Source organism: Neomonachus schauinslandi, chromosome 8 (assembly GCF_002201575.2).
Source record: "Neomonachus schauinslandi chromosome 8, ASM220157v2, whole genome shotgun sequence".
Lineage (NCBI taxonomy): Eukaryota > Metazoa > Chordata > Mammalia > Carnivora > Phocidae > Neomonachus > Neomonachus schauinslandi.
The window spans coordinates 76,196,744-76,223,722 of record NC_058410.1 but is presented as its reverse complement, the minus strand read 5'-3'; positions in this window follow the sequence as shown (position 1 = coordinate 76,223,722).

Sequence of the window (26,979 nt, the reverse complement as noted above, 5' to 3'; positions counted from 1 at the left end):
TTAACATATACTATCTTCCTTAATCTCAACAAGCACTCTATGAGATAGAAGATGATACTATCCCTCCTTTACTGATGAGGAAGCTGAAGCTTAAAATATTTAAATGACTTGACCAAAGGTACAAAGCTCAGCAGGAAGTTGTTTGCTGAGATCTGAAAATAAGTAAAGTTCTGGGCAGGCAGTGGAGAGTACAGAGAAATGCATTCCAATGTAGGCAACAGGGGATGTCAAGGCCTGAGGCTGCAGCAAACACGATGTGGAGACCTGACCCCAGACTAGTGTGGTTCCTGTTGAGAGTCTCACCAGCATAAAGGTGAGGGCACAGAGGCAGGGATTAGCCAGCCCATGGGGGGCTTTGGACAGAGGTAAGGATTTGATGATTTCTCCTAAGAACAGTGGCACCAATGAAAATTTAAAGCAGATGAGTGACGAGATCAGATTTGTATTTTTAAAAGATTACTCTGACAGCATTGAGGAGAATGAATTGGAGAAAGCCATGTATTTTTTAAAACTTTGTTTAACATTGGAGGGCTTAGTTGCTGGAACAGAAAATTACATACTCCTCCCTCTCTTAATCCAGTTTTCTGATAAGACCCACCTGGCATATGTCTAAGGGGTGACATAACAGAAATCCACCCCTTTTGTGTCTTGTAAAAATATACTCCAAGATACCATCTACCAGATAATACAATGTCCCTTGTAAAGTATCCACATGATATATTTCTCCCAAAATCTGGTGTAAGGAGGGCTCCACTCATATACTATAGGTGTTCATCTATACCCACAATCTGATCCTGCATAATACATAATCTGGAATGTTTCTAGACTATTGACTTTGTCTTAATTAGTAGCAGGAACCACACCTTTTAATTTTCTTGTAACCATAATAATGCTTAACAGAATGCTAAAGCACGTGTAATCCATGATATATGTATTTGTAAACTGAAAAACAAATAATCAGACAATATGAAAGCAAATCTAGAACTCTGAAATAAATCAAATTGGTTATTTGAACAGAGATGAAAAACAAATAGTCATGCTAGAAAAGGAGGATTACTTTGAACTCTTCATGCTCCTAGTCCTGGTCGCTGGAGACTAAAAACTCATCTTTTGGCAGCACAAATAAGTTGAAAAAATTGTAATGAGCGGACCCACATATCTCATTAATTAATTACAGTTGCATAAGCTCTTGCTGGTCCCCCCACTTCCTGTTTGATTTTCCAGCAGGCTTTTGCAGTACGGAAGTGATCCTTTACCTAAAAATGGGTTTCTTTGAGGTAATTACTATTGTTCTCATTTTACAAATAAGAAGTAGGCCTAGAGCTACCAAGTGTCCTCCTCAAAATCCCACAGTTAGTTGAATAGTGGAGCAGGGACGTGATCCCAGGCTTATCTGACTCCCAAGCCTGTGTTCTTCCCACTATACTTTCTTGTCTTTCTAAAATGAGATTTAAAATAAGGGGTGGGAATTTAGGGAAAACTGACGCATGCTATTCCTATAATTCATTGAACACAAAGACTTCACTAAAAAATTAGTGTTACAAGAAGCCCAAAGGTAAGAAAACAATTCCTCAGTTGCTATAGGTTTCTGAAGAGTTTAAAGTATTTGTAATGTTTTGTAGCTCCCCACCAAACTTGAGAAGAACTCAGAAGCAAACGTTTTTATTATCCTAGACTGAACCTCCTTTACAGAAGTCAAACTAGGCAGAGAAGTGTGAGCTCAGGCCTGTAGCACATGAAGTTCACAAATCAGGTGAAGGGGGGACCCTAAGCAAGGGAAGGTCCAAAGCATCAAGTTCAAGGGAAAAAATGGAGGACAACTATCAGATTAAAGCCAAGGGCCTCTGGACCTCAGTTTCTTTACTTATAAAATGGGGTAATAGATTCAGTGAATAAAGGGAAGGATATACATAAAGCACTTGAAATAATGCCCTGATCAATAATTTTTAGCTATTATGTTGACCACAGAGAAAGCAAGATTGAAGAAATGGGATCCAGAAGTTGAGGCTGGAAAGGTTCCCAGAAGCAGGACTTGTACAATGGCAAGAGCCTGAAGTAACAGAAGTCAGTTTAAGATGATACAGGAAAAAAAAAGAAAAAGAGAGTATTATTTCACAAAGTCAGCACAAAGATGAGAACAGTCTCCCCTCTATCATTCTGACTTCTCCTCTCCTTAAGCATATTGGAATAAGTATCAGAAGGTAGCATGCCCTTCTTGAAAAGTTGTCCAGCGCTAGTCAGTGGTATTAACAGAAAGAGAAATTATGGTAAAATTTTACTAATAATAGCTAACACCAAATCATCAGTTCTAATCAGAAATTTTAAGGGCCAGCTCATGATTCACCATGTTCCTTCCTCCTCTGTGATAACCATGGAAACACATGTGGTAAAGGAACCTCTAGGAGCCTAGCCTTTGAGTGGACAGTGTTGAGCATACCCACCCTGAAGACTGCATAGTTCATGCAGCATACATCAGAAATAAACTTCTGTTGTTATAAGCCACTGAAATTTGGAACTGTTTGTTACCATGGTACATTCTAGCCCAGTATATTCTGTTCTCAAAGTGTGCTCCTGGACCAGCAGCATCAGCATCATTAGGAAACTTGTTAAAAATGCCAATTCTTGGGGTGCCTAGGTGGCTCAGTCAGTTAAGCGTCCAACTCTTGGTTTCGGCTCAGGTCATGATCTCAGGGTCCTGGGATGGAGGCCCATGTTGGGCTCCACACTCAGTGCAGAGTCTGCTTGTCCCTCTCCCTCCCCTGCTCTCCCTCCCCCAAGTCCCCCCCCCTCTCTCAAATAAATAAATAAAACCTTAAAAAAAAAAAACAACAGAGGGGTGCCTGGGTGGCTCAGTCAGTTAATCGTTGGCCTTCAGCTCAGGTCATGATCCTGGGGTCCTGGGATCGAGCCCCATGTCGGCTCCTTGCTCAGCAGGGAGTCTGTTTCTCCCTCTCCCTAACCCCCCAACTCGTGCTCTCTCTCTCTCTCTCTCTCACTTTCTCTCTCTATCTCAAATAAATAAATAAAATCTTAAGAAAGAAAGAAAGAAAGAAAGAAAGAAAGAAAGAAAGAAAGAACGAAAGAAAGAACGAAAGAAAGAAAAAGAAAGAAAGAAAGAAAAATGCCAATTCGTGGGTCTCATCTCATACCTACTAAATCAAAAACTCTGGGGATAGGGCCCAGACATTTTTTAACCTCTAGGTGAATCTCACACATGTTAAGGTTTAAGGATACTGACCTTATCTGTCTTCACTAGGAAGAACTACCTAGTAGGAAAAGAAATGTCAATTATTATTCCAAGTGCACATATGAGAAAACTGTAGCCCAAAGAGGTAACTTGATCAAAGTGGCAGAACAAAATTTGGGGTATAGTAATCTAGATTCAAATGATAGGCACTTAACCATTTTGCTGTCTCCACTGTCTATGGTATAGTAACCTGACTTCATTAGAAATTCTAACAAGAAAAGAATAAAGACTTCATCACAGAAAAGTTTTCACAGGTTTGCATTTTGTTACTACTTTAAAATATTCAGATTCACTATGTCTAAAAAATAATGACATCTATGAAAAATGACAAAGACACTTTGAGATCAGCTTTGAGAAACAAATAATTATGGTTTATAAAACCAGTGAGTTGAGCTTTGTGGGCTAATAAATTCCCAAAGGGATTACAAACATTTTACTCAGGTTAGATATCGATCTGGCAGTTTTACTTGCCTCACAATTTTGAAGTGACTTTAAAGCTGTCCTTCCTCGGTATTATTGCTCTAGTGTCATCTATGGGCAGGCTAAACCTATAGCCACAGGGTGAATTAGAATCAGTGCACAGCAAAGAGGCCAGTATAGCTAGAGAGGCGGGAATGAGGGATAGAGAGATGTAGGAAATGAGGTTAGAGATACAACAGAAGTCAGATTGTATAGTAGGGGATCTTACAGTCTTTTACATTTTTTTTATTTTTTTTACTCTGGTAGAGTAAGAGTCTATGATTAGAAAATGATGGATTAATAAGTGAAGTTAAATCAGTTTCTTTACCCTAGACTTTTTCATGAGCCATATGCTTGTCCAAGAAGTTGAAAAAGTATGTGGTTGTGCTATTGAGAAGATAGTGGCTCTGTTAACCATAGTTATAGAGAATATAGAAGGCAGGCAGATCTGGTGTGACTTGATGGGAAATAACAAATTGGGCTGACATGTAAAATTTGAAGTGCTTATAGGGAAAATCCAGGTGGAGCTAGCAAAAAGAGAATTGAGAAATAAGAGTTCAATCTCAGGTAAGACATCAGAGACAAATTCGTAGATTTGATAATCAAATCTAAATAATATTTATGAAGTCTATGGTTATGCTACTCATTGAAGAAAAGAAGTGAAGGATCATTTACCTCATCTACAGAAAGAGGATTAGAGGCTGAAATTCCTATTTGAGTTATTTGCATTGTGTATGTGCCTTGCATTCACTTTTTCCTATAGATATGTAGCTTGATCCTAACATTTACTTCTCAATCTACTTTCTTTTATATTATACAGTATCTTCATGTTTGTACTTATTGAACTTTGCCAACAAACACAAGAAAGAAAGAGTAGGCTGGTGGGAAGAAGGGGAAATGAAGGAAGAGGAGAGAAATGAAGGGAGGAAAAAAGGAAAATGAAATTCAGAGAGAAAGAAAAGACAGAGAAAGAAAGGCAGAAAGAAAGAAAAGAAGAAGAATCTGTTCACTCAATTTTCTTCTTTGAAGATCGCTGAGCTTCTGTTTTGTGTAATCATTGTTGTTTTTTTTTTTCCCAAACCAAATGATGTGACAAAAGCAATATATCCAAGAGATGACTCACCTTTTCAAAATATTGAGATATAATTTGACTCATATCTCAAGAATCACCTTCATTTTTCCCTTGCCTTTTTTTTTCTTTCTGGAAACAAAAAACTGGATATTTTGGTAATTGGGTAACTTGGATCTTAGCTTAGTTTAATGGCAAATTTGAGCTAATGTACCAAATTAGCAAAATGAATCATAGCAAACATTCTTTGGCCAGGCTTACTAAATTTCTACTATATAGTCACTCGAAGTCTTTTTCATGGGAAATGTGTCCACCTTCCAAAGACCATATGCCATACTCTCAACAGTACCATAGCTCTAATGAGGAATGATTTATCCATTGAACTTGATTGTCAGAGTAAACCATATCTAATTCTAGGGCACTGATTGTAAATGTGAATACTTGAACTTGATTCAGAACTATCAAGTATGCTTAGAACTTCAATCAGTTAATCCTGCTGGAATTTTAGTCTCTAAAGACCAAAGTCACGGAAGTATGTTTTGGCTTTAACACACAGACATTTTTCCATTGCCATAGCCCTTTGTTTTAAAATCATTTCCCTGAGAACTGTTAAAAAGTTTTAGAGACTTTTTTATCTCCTTAACCCTAATGCTTCATTTCAATTACTGTTATAAAGCCACGAGTTAGCTACTTTAGGTAAAGAAGAGAGAATACCAGTTTATATCTTGTTATTCCACACAAAATGATATTTTCATGTTTAAATATCTCATCAAACTAATTCTGAATGATGACCAATGTTTATTTAGTGATATAACCATTAATAGTATATTACCACAATCCTCTTTGAGCATAACAAACATTTGCCAGAAGATCCCAAGCAGGTTTTCTTTTAAGCTAGCAAGCTAATTTTTAGGAAACATTTAATTTATTTTCCTAGTTAAAGAAAATTTTGTGTTACCCTATAAAACCTAAATGAATTGGTCTGCTTGGAAGCTTAATAATAGTAATGATAGTTGTAGAAATAATAATGATAGTTATCATTTATTGAGTGCTTACCTATGTGCTCAACACTCTCACAACAATCCAAAAGGCAGGTACTTCTTAAATCTTCATTTTTGTTCTCAACTACCAGTAAGAAAATTAAAGCACATCAAGATGAATTAAGTTGTCAGTGGTGGCAAATGGTAGAATCAAGGTATGAACCAAGGCAGCTGGAATCCATCATGTGTACTTTAAATCCCTACTCTTCACTCCATCTCAAACAGAAGGAAATCAAAAGCAAAAAGGAAGAGAAGTTGGTCCATACTGAGTGAGCTAAGCAGAATGTATTTATAGTAAGAGGCAAAAGAAAAAGGACATAAAGGCAGAATATGTGTGTAAGAGATGAGATGCCACAGTTTTGGAGTTTTGTTTTAAGTATAATTAATACATAAAATTGTAAGGTATTTAAAGTGAACAATGTAATGATTTGATAAATGTATACATTGTGAAAGGATCTCCTCCTTTGAGTTAATTAACATGTCCATCACCTCACATATTTATCTTTCTTTGTTTGTGTGAGAACATTTAAATCTTTTTGTCTTAGCAAATTTCAATTATATAATACAGTGTTATGAACTATAGTCTAATAAGGCACCCTAAAATTAGAGCACAGAACACTGGTTTTCTCAGATGAAATATAAATTTAGTAAGAATAATCTATGGCACATGCTCTCTCTGTCTCATTCTCTCTCTCAAATAAATAAATAAAATCTTTAAAAAAAAAAAAGAATAATCTATGGCAAAAAAAAAAAAAAGAAGAATCTATGACATTCTTTTGGGTTAAAGTATTTTTGTTTTTATTTTGGTACCAGTCATAATTGTAAGAAACAAAACTCCAAAAAAAGTCAAATGAACATAAGGATAGATTGTATCTATTATCTGGAAGGGGCTTTTTACTAGAAGTGACAAAAAAGACTGGTTTGCCAAGAAGAGTCCTGTTACCCTGATGTTGCCCCAGCTTCACTTCCAATTACTCCTCCTTTCATTTTCAATGTATCCTTATTGGATAATAAATTTTGTGATCACCTAGATAAAACCATACTCTTAATTCCTCAAAAAGAGTGAAATAAATGCTACCACAGGCAATTTCCAGTTTCTAAGGTTTCTCTTTATTGAAAACTGATGGTTCTCATGAAATTGTCTGATATTCAGTGTTATCATAAAATATCCAATATTGAAAGTACTATTGCTTGATAAGTATAACTCTTTTAAGAATTATGTTTTAGCTTTACAAAGGGCCTAAACCATAAGCACTGAGGAATTAAGCTAAAATCTCCAGTATCTTCTGGCTCAAGTTGAAAAGAATTCATATTTTCAAGGACAGTAGCAGTAAGAGCAAGAAGACAGCCTGACATATTGAAATTCTTGATGTTAGTGAAATGAGGTTGAATCAACAGTCATTTTAGGTTCTTTATAAAACAAAACTATTTTGAGAAACAATCAGCTTTCAACATGCATTCATGTGATGATGTGTTCACCCCAATTTTGTTTTATTTTGCAGAGGTTGATAACACGTGACAGATTATTTAACTTGGTATTTTTCTTGTGATCTATTTTCTAATTTATTACATGACCTATGTTACTTTCTAGATTGTTCTATTTCTATTTACATTATTTTAAATCCAAGTGGGGGCCATGGAATAGCTCAGAGAATGGTTTAAAGATTATGCATTAGGGGCACAGTGGGTTAAGCAGCCAACTCTTGGTTTCAGCTCAGGTAATGGTCTCAGGGTCCTGGGATGAGCCCTGTGTTAGGGTCCATGCTCAGCGTGGAGTCTGTTTCTGTCTCTCTCTCCCTCTGCCCCTCCCCCACTCTCACCATCTCTCTAAAATAAATAAATCTTTAAATGAATGAATGAATGAATGAATAAATAAACATAGTGCATTAATTATTTATTGCTGTGTAACAAATCAGCACAAATTTTAAACATCATCTCACAGGTTTCATGGGTCAGGAGTCCACGCACAGCTTCACTGTGCTTAGGTGTGCACTAGGCTCTGTTCCCTTCTGGAATTTGAGGTTCTCTTCCCAGTTCATCTGGTTGTTGGCAGAATTCAGTTCTGAGTGGCTTTGGGACTGAGGTTGCTATCAGTCACAGGTCACTCATGCCTTCTTGGGGGTAGTCCGTAGTTCCTTGGCATATGTCTTTGTCACAGGCCTTGTCACAACATGACAACTTACTTCTTCAAAGCTACTAAGGGAGAGTCTCACAAAGGGGTGAAGTCCATCTTTTAAGCACTTTCATCTGATTAAATCAGGCCTACCCAAGATGATCTCCCCTGTGATTAACACAAAATCAACTGTACCTACATCTGCAAAATCCTTTCATGTTTGCCATACATGTAAGAGAATCGTGTCCTGTCACCTTTGCCATATCCCATTGGCTAGAAGCAAGTCACTAGTTCTGTTTGCAATCAAGGGGAGGAGTTTATACAAGGACATGACTCACTGGAGGTATGTCCACCACAGGGTGTGTCCACCACAGATAGAGACAGTACCTTTCATTTTCTTTGAAACTCCCTAGTGTATTGGCAAACAGAAGACAGTATTAAATAGTTGTTCATTGAAAACCTAAAAAGGAAAGTGACTATGTGAATTGTTTCAAAAGGCAACCTCAAATACAAGAGTGTTGGGTTTGAGAAGTGGTGTGGCATCAAAAAGTATAGATCTGAAGTCACACAATTTCAGGACTAATTTAGAGATTTGACAAAGCTCTCAGTTTTTCCATCAGAAAACAAAAAACAAAAAACCAACCTCTCTTCCATATAAAGTCCTCCCTGTCTTCTACCTATCTGTTTTGAAGACAAGTGCATTGCCCAAGAGGCATAACTTTCTGGAAATGGGGTGGGGAAAGAGAGAATGTGGATACTCAGAGAGACCATCCAGAATACCATGACTTACTATGTCTAAGCCAGTCATCAGAAGACATGAAATGCCTCACTTATTATAGATGGACATTTCAGCAGAGTATGCTTAAGACATACTTTTTTTCTCTAACCAGCAGTTATTTTATAAAACTAATATTTTGGGTTATCTAGAGAAACAGTAGAAGGATTTGTCCGTAAAGCCATATCAGTTCATAATGTTTTTGTAATTTAGACGATTAGTTCTACTAAGTAACATGTAAAAATAATAAATGCATTTTAAAAATCTTTAAACATAAAACAGATGTTCAAATGTACCATGGAAGGGATAAATTATGGGTGAAGGAAGAGACAACCATGAGATCACACTTCCACCTGCTCATGTGCTTTACATGTGTAGCTCACTAGCAAAGAATACAGTTGTGACTTTTGGGGCATAAACCCAAACCATGTAAGTCTGTTTTCACTGATGTTACCAAAAAACTCACAATCTGCCAACAGAGATCCAATGTCATAAGCTCAGCTAAGGAAAACTGTTACTCAGCAGGAAATGGAATCATATTTCATCTGGGTCTTTATTTGTTCTTCTTGTAATGATAATTTCGTGAAATAAACACCTTCAACTCCGTATTCTAAACCTATGGAATCTCTCAGCAATATAAAAAAAATAAATTCCCTTTTAAAATATTGGATAATTTTCCTTGTGAAAATAAAGTAAGCAATACAGTATAGATAATACATAAAAATTAGATTGCTTTCTGTGTCTTTGAAATTTTCTGAAAATATCTAAAACATCTCAAAACACTGCATCAAGTGAATCACTGCAGGACTCTTTGGGAAAATTACTCTATTTAAGGAGAAAACCTTATCATATCTGAGTATTTGGCAAATCTTATTAAATTCCTGGGAAAGTAAACCCAGAGAGGTAATGATGAAGTCTATAACTCTAGTGAATCTCAAGAAATTTTAGGCCAGGATATAAAGATACAAATTGTTAGGGAGTTATAAAAAGAAGTGAAGACATTGTCTTTATAAGTTAAAAGAAGATATGATGGGTCATATTCACTATTAGTTGCGTTCCCTGCCACATTGAATTTAAATGCACATTTACTGAGCAATTTATTTCCCATTATACCTAAAGGGTGAACGTTGAAAGCAAGACTCTATAACCTAATTTATAATTTCCCTCTCATAAAATTTGAAGATAAATTAAAAGCATTAGCTATTGCTATTATTTGCAAACAGTTTCTTTATAATTTTAGTCATGTTAGCTGCTATAATTTAGCCTGTCAGCTGAATTTATTCAGAATGTGTCATAGTATCTCAGAGAAGGAAGACAAAGTTGGGGTATTGTTGAGATTTTGAAGTCTGATTTATAGTGTAGCTGTCAATAAGGGGGTTTGGTTATAGAATATTTGATGATCTGTTTTAACAGGTTTTTTAAATGAATTTGTTGTTTTTATGTTACTAAAGAGAATAAGTCATCTATAAATACAAATACATTACGAAACAACATGACTACACAAATCCTTCTAGTATCTTTCTAGACAATCCAAAATATTAGTTTATTTTCATAATAGAACTGCTGGTTAGAGAAAAAAAATAAGAAAAGTACTTCACTTGCCTAGGTAAGAACCTAAACGTCTATCTGTAATAGATGGAGCATTTCATGTCTTCCAGTGCCTGGCTTAGACTAAGTAATGCTCTGCTAGCTGGTCACCTCCATTCCCAAAAAGCTATGCACTTTTCTTCAAAACAGTTGGATAAAGGAAAGGGTTGATCTTACCTTTTTTTTTTCTCCTGCTGGATAAATTTGGGATTGTGACCCTTATTGAATCTCTAAAGTACTCCTGAAATTTGAAGAGGATTTCAGGTCAATCGATGCCATACCACTTCTCAAGATCAACACTATCCTATTTGAGAATATCTTTTGGAAACATGCATGTGGCGACTTTCCCTTTTAAGTTCATATCAACAAGTATTAATTAAGTATCTTTTGTGTGCTAAGAACTGTTGGAGGAGATTTGGAAGACACAAATGATGTGGTCATTGCTTTTGGACCATTCTCTGGCCATTTCCTTACCCTAACTTTGGTTTAAAATAATATAAGTAAGTAGAGACAGCAACATGGAACACAGGTCATCAGTAATAAATTAGAACACAGATCACAAGGAAAATATCGAATTAAATCATGAGACATATATTTATCAAGTTCTGCAAAGAAAAGAATTTGGGGTGAAAAAATCATCATGAATGTAAAAGGCTGATTGTTTCTTGAAATAGTATTTATGAAGAACCTAAAATGATTGTTGTCTCAAATGCATTTTATTGACATCCTGAGTTTTGGTTTATCAGGCTATCTTCCTGATCTTACAGCAACTATCTTAAGATATTCTTAAAAATAGAGGAAGACTTAATGAAGAAAAACTATGTGGCAGATAATCTCTGCTGACATTTAAATATATACTTATCGCTAGATGATTAAAGCAACAGAAAATATGCTCACCCTTAAAATAACCCTTGTTAACCACTTTTATGTATCTTTCCAGAAAATAAATTCTAACCATACAAAAATATATACAGGGTAATCCATCCTTTTATTTCAAAACAATGATTTTTTTAAATTTTTTATTGTTATGTTAATCACCATACATTACATGATTCGTTTTAGATGTGGTGTTCCATGATTCACTGTTTGTGCATAACACCCAGTGCTCCATGCAGAACATGCCTTCTTTAATATCCATCACCAGGCTAACCCATCCTCCCACCCCCCTCCCCTCTAGAACCCTCAGTTTGTTTTTCAGAGTCCATCGTCTCTCATGGTTCGTCTCCCCCTCCGATTTCTCCCCCTTCATTCTTCCCCTCCTGCTATCTTCTTCTTCTTTTTTTTTTGTCTTAACATATAACAATGATTATTTTTTAAATAGGTGATATTCACATGGTTCAAAACTTAAAAGATACCAACAAATAGCGAAAATTTTCTCTCTGTCCTTTAGCAACCCATATCCCTATCTTTGAGGAAATTAGTGTAGTGGTTATTGTTTATACTTTCAGAAGTATTTTATGAATGTACAAGCAAATATATCTATGTCTGGTTCAATCTCATAAATATCTGAATGTGACATTTTTCAATCTTCTTTTGATAACAAGCAGGGTTTCTTCACCTGCTCTAGACTAGCTTCTAGGCTCTTAGTGTTAAAGCTCTTTATTAACACTTTGTTCCTTCACCTTCATTCATACATCCAAGAGGAAAAGAAGTGTGAAAAGAAAAGAAAACAAAACAAAAAAACTTGCACACATTATAATATATTGGTAATATGCAATTTGAACAGCTATGCAAAATGCAATGTACTGATGGGGGAAACTGGACTTGAAAGCATTTTCACACACACACACACACACACACACACACACACAAAATATATAAAATCTGAACATTTTAATTGACCCCAAATTTAACAAGTCCAGGAAACTTATGTGTGCTAAAAGAGCTAGTGTTCCCTACAGTTGCATTAATAGTAGCATATATTTAGATAAAATTAGATTAGGTTTGGAATTTTGTGTCTAGTTCTGTGTGTCATTTTAAAGGTATGGCAACATCAGACATCTGGAAGAGGCTTATCTAAATTAAGACCTCTTGGGAAACTTGATTATTTGTGGATTGCTTTTGGGACTAAAGGGCTTGGTTTGGGAGTAGATAAGCAGGGAGAAGAATATGTAAATGAGCTTCAACTATGTAAAGGGCTCTCACACTGAGGAGTTATTGGATGGATTCTGAGTTACTTCAGAAGGACTGTCTGACAAGGAACCGCTACCCCAGAAAGTGACGGTCCTCAGAAACTGAAATTGTTAACCAATTTTCGTCCCTAGAAACAAACAAGAAATAGACAATTCTTTCTTAGGCAGGGAAACAAGAGAACACTCAGGTAATGTGAGCAGAAAAGGGTTAAAAAGAAAACTAGGACCAGAGCATGAGGACTTAATAGGTCACCCTTCTACCAGCACCACCAAGTCTCTTTCTCAAGATCAGGCTTAAGCTTTTATCTTCTTCACCCTAAACTTCTGTACTGTCTCTGAGAATATGCCTGACTTCTCATTGCTTCTACTGGAAACTCAGTTAATAGTGGGATTGTTGATGGTGCCAATGGGAGGTGTGACTGTCACAATTTCCCACTATGATTTGCACTTGGAAGGCATTCAGGTTGATACCTCATGTCATCTAGACTTCCCAGTGTTGCAAAATGATTTTGACTTCATTGTGGCATGGCGATGGATTTATCATCATACAAGCAAAAACAAAAGTGTGGTAATTGTTCTTAATGTGCTAGGAAAATGTTTATGGCTCTTTTAAAACTGGGAAGTCTGCATTTAAAAGTACTCAAGCGGGGCACCTGGGTGGCTCAGTTGGTTAAGCGACTGCCTTCAGCTCAGGTCATGATCCTGGAGTCCCAAGATCGAGTCCCTCATTGGGCTCCCTGCTCGGCAGGGAGTCTGCTTCTCCCTCTGACCCTCCTCCCTCTCATGCTCTCTGTCTCTCATTCTCTCTCTCTCAAATAAATAAATAAAATCTTTAAAAAAATAATAAAATAAAAGTACTCAAGCATGAGAGGAAATGAAAGGATGTGCTGAGATTATGTGAAGGCGGGCCTTATCTCTGAGGGAAAGGCTTTATGAGCGAAGCCTGCTCACCACAGCTGGATCTGCTTGGAAAGCATCGAGAGCTGGGAAGACAGGAAAGTCAACAAATATGGAATGAGGTTAGGGATCTCCAGGGTAGAATTAGGAACTACAACAGGAAGCGTTTATGTACAAAAGGAAGTTTTGTAAATGATTTTGACAGTGATCATGGGATTTCAGTAAGTTTAACTTTATTGGATCATAAATTGTGCACAAGTGGAAAAGATTCATAAATTTGGTGGCTCTGCGGTCAGTGACTATTCGATCTTAAATGTTAAATCTGCAAATTAAGTCATGTAGGTAAAATCTTCAGCTTTAGAAGATTTTTATTTTTGTTATTTATAGGTCTCAACAATGTATAGTTCCAGAGGTCAGAATGTAGCTCTTTTACTGTGCATTAAGAGACTTGGATGTACTTTTTAAATATCTGAAATCATCTCATTATTTAAGACATCCTATTTTAAATTATTGTATCACATGTAACTTAGTAGATCTTGTTGGAAAATTACCTTAAATCTATTTCAAATCAAAGACACAGTATACCTTCAAATAAGAAAACAATATATGACATTAACATCTGCTTAGGATTCTGCCACATGTATCAGAAAGGCATAGTTCAGTACACGCACCTCAGTTGCTTTTCAGCCAGTGATCCAGATGTTTGGCCTACATGACATCAAATATCCAATTTGTCTAAATAATGATGCCTTACTAAAATGATTGTGTTCTTCAATTCAGATGTGTTCTGATCATTTAATTTTGGTGTGACTATATCTATATGGATAAAAATAACATTTTTTTGCATAAAAATTTATTGGGAGGCTTTAAATTATTTGGCTATTTTAGTGCATACATGAAACTCCACATTTTATTTTGTTCTGTAGATCCAGTCTCTATTCCCTCTTACCATGTACAACAGAGAGGATGTTTACCAAGCACTAAAGCAATATGGTGTGCTAATTACTATAAAATTAACTTCTTACATAAAATATCAGGTCAAAAATTAGCATCTCTAATTTTCTTTTCATTGGGTCATTTCCTCTGGCTTTGATGACCTCTATTAAATATTTAAGCAAGTTGCTTCATGTTCATCAACAGCCACTGTCAAATTCATTAGCGGTGTTCTTAAATAATTATTAATAAAATGTCACTAGGCTTAAACTTCACTGAACCCAAGTTTTGCTTTTTGTCCTCATTCCCAATCTAATTTGACTTTTGCTTTAATGAGTTCCCTTCCTCTCGGACACAAACCCTCATTCATTTCCTTTTTGCAGGACTCTTTATCAATATGTTACTCTTAGCTATAATGTAACCAGTGCAGTCAGTTTGTACTTCATCAGGGAAAGAAGTTGTTTATTCATTTTATAAAAATGATTTATGGATGAGAACTTTTAAGTACACAGAAAGCAAGGCAAAAATAAGAGAATAACAGTTCTGACCATGAATGCAGGTGCTGTTTAAAACTCTCCAGTGCTTTGTACATAAAGAAAACTTTTACATGTTATTAGAGATTTCACATGTTTTGCTAAGTGGGTTTAGATTATGCCTCAAAGAATACTGTTCCTCAGGCCCAAATTCCCAATAAACATCTATATTCATTTGGAGAATAAAGAAAAAAGGAGGTTCCTAATTACACAGCACAAATGGGGCTTAAAGCATCTGTAGTTGTCAACTCAAAATTCAAAACAAGAAATCTGTTTGCATGTGACAAGCTTAAAACAACTCCAAATGATGTCCAAATTGGACAGAGTTTGGATTTTGTCACCATAGTCCCAACATTTCAGTTTAGAGTAAGAACAGACTCGTTTTCTACTGTGTCTCTGGAAGAGATCATTCCTCTTTCTCCAGCTGCTAATAAAGAAATCCTGACTTATATTAATTACAGTTACACAAGACCACAACAAGATACCTACCCTAAGCACAGAAATAAATTTTCCTAATTCTTAAAAAGATAAGTAATAGAAATTTTTATTTTTTAAATCCACATTAATACATATAAGTTAAACAATATAATATATTACACTTTTCACATTAACAAATTGTTTATACTGAACTGAGTTGGACTTAGAAGATATTTGGAGAAACTTTAATTTAGAATAAATGTTTTCTTTTATATAGAAAAATATTATCTCTGTTACTTTTATTATTTATATCTTTTTTTTTAAAGATTTTATTTATTTATTTGAGAGAGAGAATGAGAGAGAGCACATGAGAGGGGGAGGGTCAGAGGGACAAGCAGAGCCCTGCCGAGCAGGGAGCCCGATGCGGGACTCGATCCAGGGACTCCAGGATCATGACCTGAGCCGAAGGCAGTCGCTTAACCAACTGAGCCACCCAGGCGCCCTATTATTTATATCTTAATTCATATCTTAAATTATCAGTGTATCTGCCAGCAAATATTATTTTGGATCAAACACACACACACACACACACACACACACACCACATACACTAATAGAGAAGAGTAAATTTGATCATTGTTCAAGAATAAAAATTTAGATTTAACACATTCTAAAATTACTTTAAAAATATAGCAAACACCTGAAGCACATGAGAAGTTATTTCTATTAAAAGAAAAGAGGGGTGCCTGGGTGGCTTAGTCGGTTAAGCGTCTGCTTCCGCTCATGATCCCAGGGTCCTGGGATTGAGTCCCGCATCGGGATCCCTGCTCTGCGGGAAACCTGCTTCTCCCTCTATTTCTGCCTCTCTGTTTCTGTCTCTCATGAATAAATAAATAAAATCTTTAACAAAAGAAAAAGAAACGAATGCTCTGAAACCTGAGGCCATAGCCTAAAAATGACCTCAAAGTCTCTACACTCTTTGCTTAGGAATACTAGAACACAAAGAATTCACCAACCTTCCTCTCTTTTTATGGAGGCTAGTACATGGTTACCTGACTTCCATGTGTTTCCTCCTCTACATACTCACATTTGGAAAAGAAAAATAAGTTGTCATTGTTTGTAACTCCCTGGAGTAGTAAAAGTGTAGATTTTGTATGTGCCCTGTGTCAATTATTCACTTCAAGGGGTTGTAAGGATCTGAAATAGCATATAAGATTCTAGAAAATACTATAAGGACTCAAGAAATGCTTACTTAACCTCCTCCAGACCCCCTTCTCTATACCATCTTCAAAATGGGGCTCTTAAGAACACTCTGACAGTTGCTCTCCCAGTTGACTAGGAAGGGAAAAGTGAATAGAGAAGCACATGGGCTTCCAGCTCTGGAACCAGCTCTGGATTTCATTCATTAGAAGCCAGTCACATGGCCACAGCTAATACAAGGGAGGCTGGGGAATATAGTTGGTTGTGTGTTCATGAACTATAGGAAGATAAATCAGGTTTGGGTATATAGTGATCTCTGTCACATCAAGGTTCAAAAACTAACAAAACTATAAATCTGTTTGAAGTAAAATTACAAATTTTGAGTAACTTCTTAGAAAATAAATTTTTGCTGTAATAATACTGATTTTTATTATTCCTATAATTGGCAAACATGAATACCCAGGTACTACTAAGTGCTTGTGAGGCATGTGCTTAAGAGACTTTGTAAGAGACAGTGAAGCACAACAGTTAGAAATGCAGACTCCATCAGTGTCTGGACTCTGTTATTTCTCAGCCTGTTACCTTGAGTGAATTACCTAACCTCTTCTAGTCTCAGGTGTCTTCATATGTAAAACTAGAATAATAACATAACCTACTTCATTAGGATGCAGTGTGGACTAAATGAGTTACACATGAAGCAATTAGAACAAGGCTTAGTACATAGTAAGTGTTGGACAAGTTCATGCTGTTATTATAATAAACACAATGACAGTTTTTGCTCATTAAGCTTCTATTTTAATTCTTTGCTACAACCATTTTCACTTCTTTTAAGCCTAGGGAATTGCAAATACAATGTAAAGTGATTTCAATTCCAATTCAGTTAGCCACTGGGTTCAGTGATTTATTCAAGTCCCTCTTCACTTATAAAGTGGAATAAGAACCTCTAGGGTGAATGAAAACCACCACAGGCAGCACCATATTCAATCCAGCCATTCATAAAACCTGCTTCCTGCCTTAGCTCCACCCTCCTTACTAGGAAGGAAATGATGGGTTGAAAGCGGAGTTGAAGAAAGAAATTGTATGGGTAAGTAGGGATTTTATGGCACTCCTCCAAGTCTAACCGAATAGTTGTTAGGATGTGGTCTTGGGATGAGGGAACTGGGGAAATAGGTGTAAAAGTGGCCAAGTGTGTTGGTGATGGGTGAAACACTTGTTATTTCTTTTCTTTTTGATAGATCTTTCTAACAGGTATGAGGCAATATCCCATTGTGGTTTTGATTTGCGTTTCCCTGATTAGGTGAAAGGTGATGTTAAGCACCTTTTCATGTACTTGTGGGTCATTTGGATGTCTTCTTTGCAAAAATGTCTATTCAGATCCTTAGCCCATTTTTTACATCAGATTTTTAAAATATTCTTTTGAGTTGAATGAGTTCTTTATGTATTTTGGATATTAACAATTTATCAGATATATGATTTGCAAATATTTTCTCCCATCCCATAGGTCGCCTTTTCATTTTGTTGATTGTTTCCTTTGCTGGGCAGAGCTTTTTATTTTGATGCGGTCCTACTGGTTGATTTTTGCTCTTGCTGCCTTTGCTTTTAGTGTCAAATTCAAAAAGTCATCGCCAAGACTGATGTCAAGGAGCTTACCCCTTATACTTTCTTCTAGGATTTTTATGATTTCAGGTCTTAGGTTCAAGTATTTAATCTATCTTGAGTAGAATTTTGTGTATGGCATAGGATAGTGGTCCAGTTCCATTCTTTTGCATGTGGCTGTACAATTTCCCCAACACTGTTTACTGAACAAACTATCTTGTCCCCATTGTATATACTTGTCTCCTTTGTCATAAATTAATTGGCCATATATGCATGGTTTCATTTCTGGGCTTTCTACTCTGTTCCATTGATTTATGCATCTGGTTTTATGTTTCATTCTTTGTGATGCAGTTATAAATGGGACTGTTTTCTTAATTTTTCTTTATGACAGTCCATTATTAGTGTATAAAACTACAACTGGTTTTGTATATTAATTTTGTTTCCTTTACAGTATTTATTATTTCTAACAGTTTTTTGGTGGAATCTTTAGGGCTTTCTATTTCCTATCTCATCAGCAAATAGAGACAGTTTTACTTCTTCCATTCTGATTTGGATGACTTTTATTTCTTTTTTCTTGCCTAATTGCTCTGGCAGGACTTCCAGTACTATGTTGAATATAAGTGGTAAAAGTAGGCATCCTTGTCTTCTTCCTGATTTTAGAGGAAAAGTTTTCAATTTTTCACCATTGAGTATGTTAGCTGTGGGCTTCTCATATAGGACCTTTATTATGTTGAGGTATGTTCCTTCTATACCCACTTTGTTGAGAGTTTTTATCATGATTGGATGTTAAATTTTGTCAAATGCTTTTTCTGCATCTATGGAGATGATAATATGATTTTTATCCTTCATTCAATTAATGTGGTATGTATCACATTGATTTGTTGAACATCCTTGCATCCCTGGAATAAATCTCACTTGAATCATGGTGTATGATTCTTTTAATGTACTGTTGAATATGGTTTACTAATATTTTCTTGAGAATTTTTGCTTTTATATTTATCAGGGATATTGGTCTGTAATTTTATTTTCTTATGGTGTCCTTGTCTGGCTTTGACATCAGGGTAATTAATGCTGGCCTTGTAAAATGAGTTTGGAAGTATTCCTTCCTATTCTATTTTTTGGAAGAGTTTGAGAAGGATTGGTATTAATTATTCCTTAAATGTTTGGTAGAATTCACCAGTGAAACCGTCTGGTCCTGGACTTTTGTTCATTGCGAGGTTTATGAATACTAATCCACTCCTTACTAGTAATTAGTATTTTCAGATTTTCTGTTTCTTCATGCTTCAGTCTTGGTAGATTGTATGTTTCTAAGAATTTTTTACTTCTTCTAGGTTCTCCAATTTGTCGGCAGATTTTTAAAATTCTATGTAGTGTACCTAGTTATAATTGATAAACCTTCTAATGCTCTATATTCATCAATTACTAAACAAATGTTTATTGAGTATCTATCACCCATCAAATGCTGTACCAGGTATTTTGGTGATATAGTATCTGTCCTCATGAAGTCCTCAGCCTAACTGGGGATACATAACACATATGATCATATAAGACTCCAAATGATAATTTCTATATTAATAATAATATAGAAGATGTGCAGTATGGCAGAGAAATATAGGTGATAGCAAAATTGATTCAATCAAGAAAAACTTTCATAGAGAAGGCAATGTTTGTTGAGACTTTAGAGTTTGTGAATAAAAGAGGAAAAATCATCCTAGAGGATGTGGTCCAAATGTGCAAATTCGTGTTCAGTTAAAAGAAAAAAAAAAGATTTATTAGGCATGGTAGAGGATAGGCTGGTCTGTGTGTATGTGTGTGAGAGAGAGAAAAAGAGAGAGAGAAGGAGGGAAAGAAGGCAGATTCTGGGAAGCAGCAAAGGAGGACAAGGAAATCAGGGGAAGAAAAGCAATAGAAGATTGGGGTCTTACATGTCAAATCAAGAATCTATGTTTTAGGCCACTACTCCTCCAGCAGGGACCCAACAAGCACCAGATCCGGGGAGATTCCCCTTCCTTCCCCGGGAGGAGCAGCGTGGGAGCAGCAACAGGAATCTGCTGGGTTTGGAGACTCCAAACAGGATCATGTGCCAGAGATAGAAATGCTCGGTCACACACCGGGTGAGCACGGAGTGCAGCCGGAGACCAGGGAGACAGGAGTGATTGCTTTTCTCTGGGGGCTCACTGAGGAGTGGGGCACTGAGTTCTCGGCCCCTCTGGAGCAGAGATTGGCAGGCCGCCATTTTCTTTCTCATTCTCCAAAGCTGTATGCAAAGCTTTCAGGAAACAAAAGCTTCCTAGAGCAAACCCAAGCAGATTACCTAGCTTGGCCCCTGACAAGGGGGATGCAATTCTACCTCTGGCAAAGACATTTGAGAATCACTGCAACAGGCCCCTCCCAGAGAAGATCAGCAAGAACAGCCAGCCAACACCAAGTTTACCGATCAATGAGAACTGCAGAAGTCCAGCACTAGGGGAATACAGCACATAGAATTCATGGGTTTTTTTCCTCATGATTCTTTAGTCTTTCAAAGCTAATTTTTTAAATTTTCTTTATATTTTTCTTTTTCTATTTTTTTTTGAAATTTTATTTTTCCCTTTTTCAACCAACATCTTATCTTATCAATTCCTTTTATAAAATCTTTTATAATTTTCATCTTTACAGTCATATTCCATCCCTTCATCATATTTACCTTTATTTTTGTACATATATAAGTTTTTCTTTCTTTAAAACTTTGGGAGTCTGGGAGCCTGGGTGGCTCAGTCGGTTAAGCATCTGCCTTTGGCTCAGGTCATGATCCTGGGGTCCTGGGATCGAGTCCCGCATCAGGCTCCTTGCTCTGCGGGGAGTGTGCTTCTCCCTCTCCTCCCCACTTGTGCTCTCTCTCACTATCTTTGTCTCTCTCAAATAAATAAACAAAATCTAAAAAAAAAAAAGAAAATTTTTAAAAACTTTGGGAGGCAGTTTCTTCTAACAGAACAAAATAAGCCCAAAATCTGGTGTGTGGCTCTGATCTATTCACCAGCCTGAACATATTCTCTTTTTTTTTTCTTTCTTTCCCTTTCTTTTCCCCCGAGTTTTGGGTCTCTTCTGATTTGTTTAGTGTATATTTTTCTGGGGCCGTTGTTACACTTTTAGCATTTTGTTCTCTCATTCATCTATTCTCCTCTGGACAAAATGACAAGATGGAAAAACAAAACTCAAAAAAAAGAACAAGAGGCAGTACTGACTGCCAGGGACCTAATCAATACGGACATTAGTAAGATGTCAGAACTAGAGTTCAGAATAATGATTATAGAGATACTAGCTGGGTTTGAAAAAAGCATGGTAAATACTAGAGAATCCCTTTCTGGAGAAATAAAAGAACTAAAATCTAACCAACTTGAAATCAAAAAGGCTATTAATGAGATGCAATAAAAAATGGAGGCTCTAACTGCTAGGATACATGAGGCAGAAGAGGAATTAGTGATATAGAGGACCAAATGATGGACAATAAAGAAGCTGAGAAAAAGATAAACAAATACTGGATCATGAGGGCAGAATTCGAGAGATAAGTGATAACACAAGATGAAACAATATTAGAATAATTGAAATCCCAGAAGAAGAAGAAAGAGAGAGAGGGGCAGAAGATACATTGGAGCAAATTATAGCAGAGAACTTCCCTAATTTGGGGAAGGAAACAGGCATCAAAATCCAGGAGGCACAGAGAACCCACTTCAAAATCCATAAAAATAGGTCAACACCCCGACATCTAATAGTAAAACTTACGAGTCTCAGAGACAAAGAGAAAATCCTGAAAGCAGCTTGGGAGAAGAGATCTGTAACCTACAAGGGTAGAAACATTCGATTGGCAACAGACCTATCCACAGAGACCTGGCAGGCCAGAAAGGACTGGCAGGATATATTCAGAGCACTAAATAAGAAAAATATGCAGCCAAGAATACTATATCCAGCTAGGCTGTCACTGAAAATAGAAGGAGAGATAAAAAGCTTCCAGGACAGACAAAAACTAAGAGAATTTGCAAACACCAAACTAGCCCTATAAGAAATATTGAAAGGAATCCTCTAAGCAAAGGGAGAGCCTAAAAGTAACATAGACCAGAAAGGAATAGAGGCAATATACAGTAACAGTCACCTTAGAGGCAATACAATGTCACTAAATTCATATCTTTCAATAGTTACCCTGAATGTAAATGGGCTAAATGCCCCAATCAAAAGACACAGGGTATCAGATCGGATTAAAAAAAATAATAATAAGACCCATCGATATGCTGTCTGCAAGAGACTCATTTTAGACCCAAAGACACCTCCAGATTTAAAGTGAGGGGATGGAAAACCATTTACCATGCTAATGAACATCAAAAGAAAGCTGGGGTGGCAATCCTCATATCAGACAAATTAGATTTTAAACAGACTCTAATAAGAGATGAGGAAGGACACTATATCCTACTTAAAGGGTCTATTCAACAAGAAGATCTAACAATTGTAAATATCTATGCCCCTAACATGGGAACAGCCAATTATACATGCCAATTAATAACAAAATCAAAGAAACACATCGATAACAATACTATAATTGTGGGGACTTTAACACCCCCCCTCACTGAAATGGACAGATCATCTAAGCAAAAGATCAACAAGGAAATAAAGACTTTAAATGACACACCAGACCAAATGGACTTCACAGATATATTCAGAACATTCCATCCCAAAGCAACAGAATACACATTCTTCTCTAATGCCCATGGAATATTCTCCAGAACAGATCACATCCTAGGTCACAAATCAGGTCTCAATCAGTACCACAAGATTGGGATCATTCCTTGCATATTTTCGGACCACAATGCTTTGAAACTAGAACTCAATCACAAGAGGAAAGTCAGAAAGAACTCAAGTACATGGAGGCTAAAGACCATCCTACTAAAGAATGAATGGGTCAACCAGGAAATTAAAGAAGAATTTTAAAAAATCATGGAAACCAATGAAAATGAAAACACAACTGTTCAAAATCTTTGGGATGCAGCAAAGGTGGTCCTAAGAGGAAAGTATATAGCAATACAAGCCTTTCTCAAGAAACAAGAAAGGTCTCAAATACACAACCAAACTCTACACCTAAAGGAGCTGGAGAAAGAACAGCAAATAAAGCCTAAACCCAGCAGGAGAAGAAAAATCATAAAGATCAGAGCAGAAATCAATGAAATAGAAACCAAAAGAACAGATCAACGAAACTAGGAGCTTGTTCTTTGAAAGAATTAATAAGATTGATAAACCCCTGGCCAGACTGATCAAAAAGAAAAGAGAAAGGACCCAAATAAATAAAATCATGAATGAAAGAGGAGAGATCACAACCAACACCAAAAAACTACAAACAATTTTAAGAACATATTATGAGCAACTCTATGCCAGCAAATTAGATAACTTGGACGAAATGGAGGCATTCCTAGAGATGTATCAACTACCAAAACTGAACCAGGAAGAAATAGAAAACCTGAACAGACCTATAACCACTAAGGAAATTGAAGCAGTCATCAAAAATCTCCCAACAAACAAGAGCCCAGGGCCAGATGGCTTCCCAGGGGAATTCTACCAAACATTTCAAGAATTAATACCTATTCTTCTGAAACTGTTCCAAAAAATAGAAATGGAAGGAAAACTTCCAAACTCATTTTATGAGGCCAGCACTACCTTGATCCCCAAACCAGACAAAGACCCCATCAAAAAGGAGAATTACAGACCAATATCCCTGATGAACATGGATGCAAAAATTCTCACCAAAATACTAGCCAATAGGATCCAAGAGTAGATTAAAAGGATTATTCAGCAGGACCAACTGGGATTTATCCCTGGGCTGCAAGGTTGGTTCAACATCCGCAAATCAATCAATGTGATACAATACATTAATAAAAGAAAGAACAAGAACCATATGATCCTCTCAATAGATGCAGAAAAAGCATTTGACAAACTACAGCATCTGTTCTTGATTAAAACTCCTCCCAGTGTAGGGATAGAGGGTACATACCTCAATATTATAAAAGCCATCTATGAGAAACCCACAGTGAGCATCATTCTCAATGGGGAAAAACTGAGAGTTTTTCCCCTAAGGTCAGGAACACAGCAGGGATGTGCACTCTCACCACTGCTATTCAACATAGTACTAGAAGTCCTAGTCACAGCAATCAGACAACAAAAAGAAATAAAAGTCATCTGAATCAGCAAAGAAGAAGTCAGATTCTCACCCTGTGCAGATGATATGATACTTTATGTGGAAAACCCAAAAGACTCCACCCCAAAACTGCTAGAACTCACACAGGAATTCAGTAAAGTGGCAGGATATAAAATCAATGCACAGAAATCAGTGGCATTCCTATACACCAACAACAAGACAGAAGAAAGAGAAACTAAGGAGTCGATCCCATTTACAATTGCACCCAAAACCATAAGATACCTAGGCATAAATCTAACGAAAGAGGCAAAGAACCTTTCCCAGAAAACTATAAAATACTCATGAAAGAAATTGAGGAAGACACAAAGAAATGGAAAAACATTCCATGCTCATGGATTGGAAGAACAAATATTGTGAAGATGTCAATGCTACCTAGAGCAATCTACACATTCAATGCAATCCCTATCAAAATACCATCCACTTTTTTCAAAGAAACGGAAGAAATAATCCTAAAATTTGTATGGAATCAGAAAAGATCCCAAATAGCCAGAGGAATGTTGAAAAAGAAAAGCAAAGCTGGTGGCACCACAATTCCCGACTTCCAGCTCTATTACAAAGCTGTCACCATCAAGACAGTATGGTACTGGCACAAAAACAGACACATAGATCAATGGAACAGAATAGAGAGCCCAGAAATGGACCCTCAACTCTATGGTCAACTTATCTTTGACAAAGCAGGAAGAATGTCCAATGGAACAAAGACAGTCTTTTCAACAAATGGTGTTGGGAAAATTGGACAACCTCATGCAGAATGAAACTGGACCATTTCCTTACACCATACACAAAAATAGACTCAAAATGGATGAAAGACCTAAATGTGAGACAGGAATCCATCAAAATCCTTGAGGAGAACACAGGCAACAACTTCTTCAACCTCGGCCGCAGCAACTTCTTGCTAGACACAGCGCCAAGGCAAGGAAAACAAAGTAAAAAATGAACTATTGGGACTTCATCAAGATAAAAAGCTTCTGCACGGCAAAGGAAACAGTCAACAAAAGCAAAAGAGAACTGACAGAAAGGAAGAAGATATTTGCAAATAACATATCAGATAAAGGGCTAGTAACCAAAATCTATAAAGAACTTATCAAACTCAACACCCAAAGAACATAATCCAATCAAGAAATGGTCAGAAGACATGAACAGACATTTCTGCAAAGAAGACATCCAAATAGCCAACAGACACATGAAAATTGCTCAACGTCGCTCCGTATCAGGGAAATCCAAATCAAAACCTCAATGAGATACCACCTCACACCAGTCAGAATGGCTAAAATTAACAAGTCAGGAAACGACAGATGTTGGCAAGGATGTGGAGAAAGGGGAACCCTCCTACACTGTTGGTAGGAATGCAAGCTCGTGCAGCCACTCTGGAAAACAGTATGGAGGTTCTTCAAAAAGTTGAAAATAGAGCTACCATACAATCCAGCAATTGCACTACTGGGTATTTACCCCAAAGATACAAATGTAGTGATCCGAAGGGGTACGTGCACCTCAATGTTTATAGCAGCAATGTCCACAATAGCCAAACTGTGGAAAGAGCCAAGATGTCCATCGACAGATGAATGGATAAAGAAGATGTGTTTTATATATATATATATATATATATACACACACACACACACAAACACACACATACACACACACACACGATGGAATATTATGCAGCTATCAAAAAAACACAAAATCTTGCCATTTGCAACAACATGGATGGAACTAGAGGGTATTATGCTAAGTGAAATAAGTCAATCAGAGGAAGACAAGTATCGTATGATCTCACTGATATGAAGAATTTGAGAAACAAGACAGAGGACCATAGGGGAAGGGAGGAAAAAATGAAACAAGATGAAACCAGAGAGGGAGACAAATCATAAGAGACTCTTAATCTCAGGAAACAAACGAGGGTTGCTGGAGTTGTGGGGGTTGGGAGGGATGGGGTGGCTGGGTGATGGACATTGGGGATGTGCTATGATGAGCGCTGTGAATTGTGTAAGACTGATGAATCACAGACCTGTACCTCTGAAAAAATAATACATTATATGTTAAAAGAAAAAAAAGAAGATAGTAGGAAGGAATAAATGAAGGGGGGAAATCGGAGGGGGAGATGAACCATGAGAGACTATGGACTCCGAGAAACAAACTGAGGGTTTTGGGGGGGGGGGATGGGTTAGCCCAGTGATGGTTATTAAGGAGGGCACATATTGCATGGAGCACTGGGTGTTATACGTAAACAATGAATCATGGAACACTACATCAAAAACTAATGATGTAATGTATGGTGACTAACATAACACAATAAAATTTAAAAAAAGAAAAGAAAAGAAAAAAAGAATCTGTGTTTTTGCTTACCAATCAGAAATAGAAAATATGTTCCAATCCTTCTGCCAATTCTACTATGGCTGCTTAAACTAACTATGTATTCTACTGAATTTGCACGTAGGATCACCAGAAAATAGTAACATAATGTATCATAATACATGCATGATGATTAATTTTATGTATCGATTTGGCTGGGCTGCAGTGCCCAGATTTGTGGTCAAACATTATTCTGGATATATCTGTGAGTATGTTTGGATAAGACTAACATTTGAAATAAAACTTTTTATAATTTCTCACATGTTAATACTCTATCCTCCTATATTAGTCAGGGTTCTCCAGAGAAACAGATCGAACAGGATGTGTGTGTGTGTGCGTGTGTGTGTGTGTGTGTGTGTGTAGGTAGAGATAGAGATTTATTTTAAGGAACTGACTCATGATTGTGGAGGCT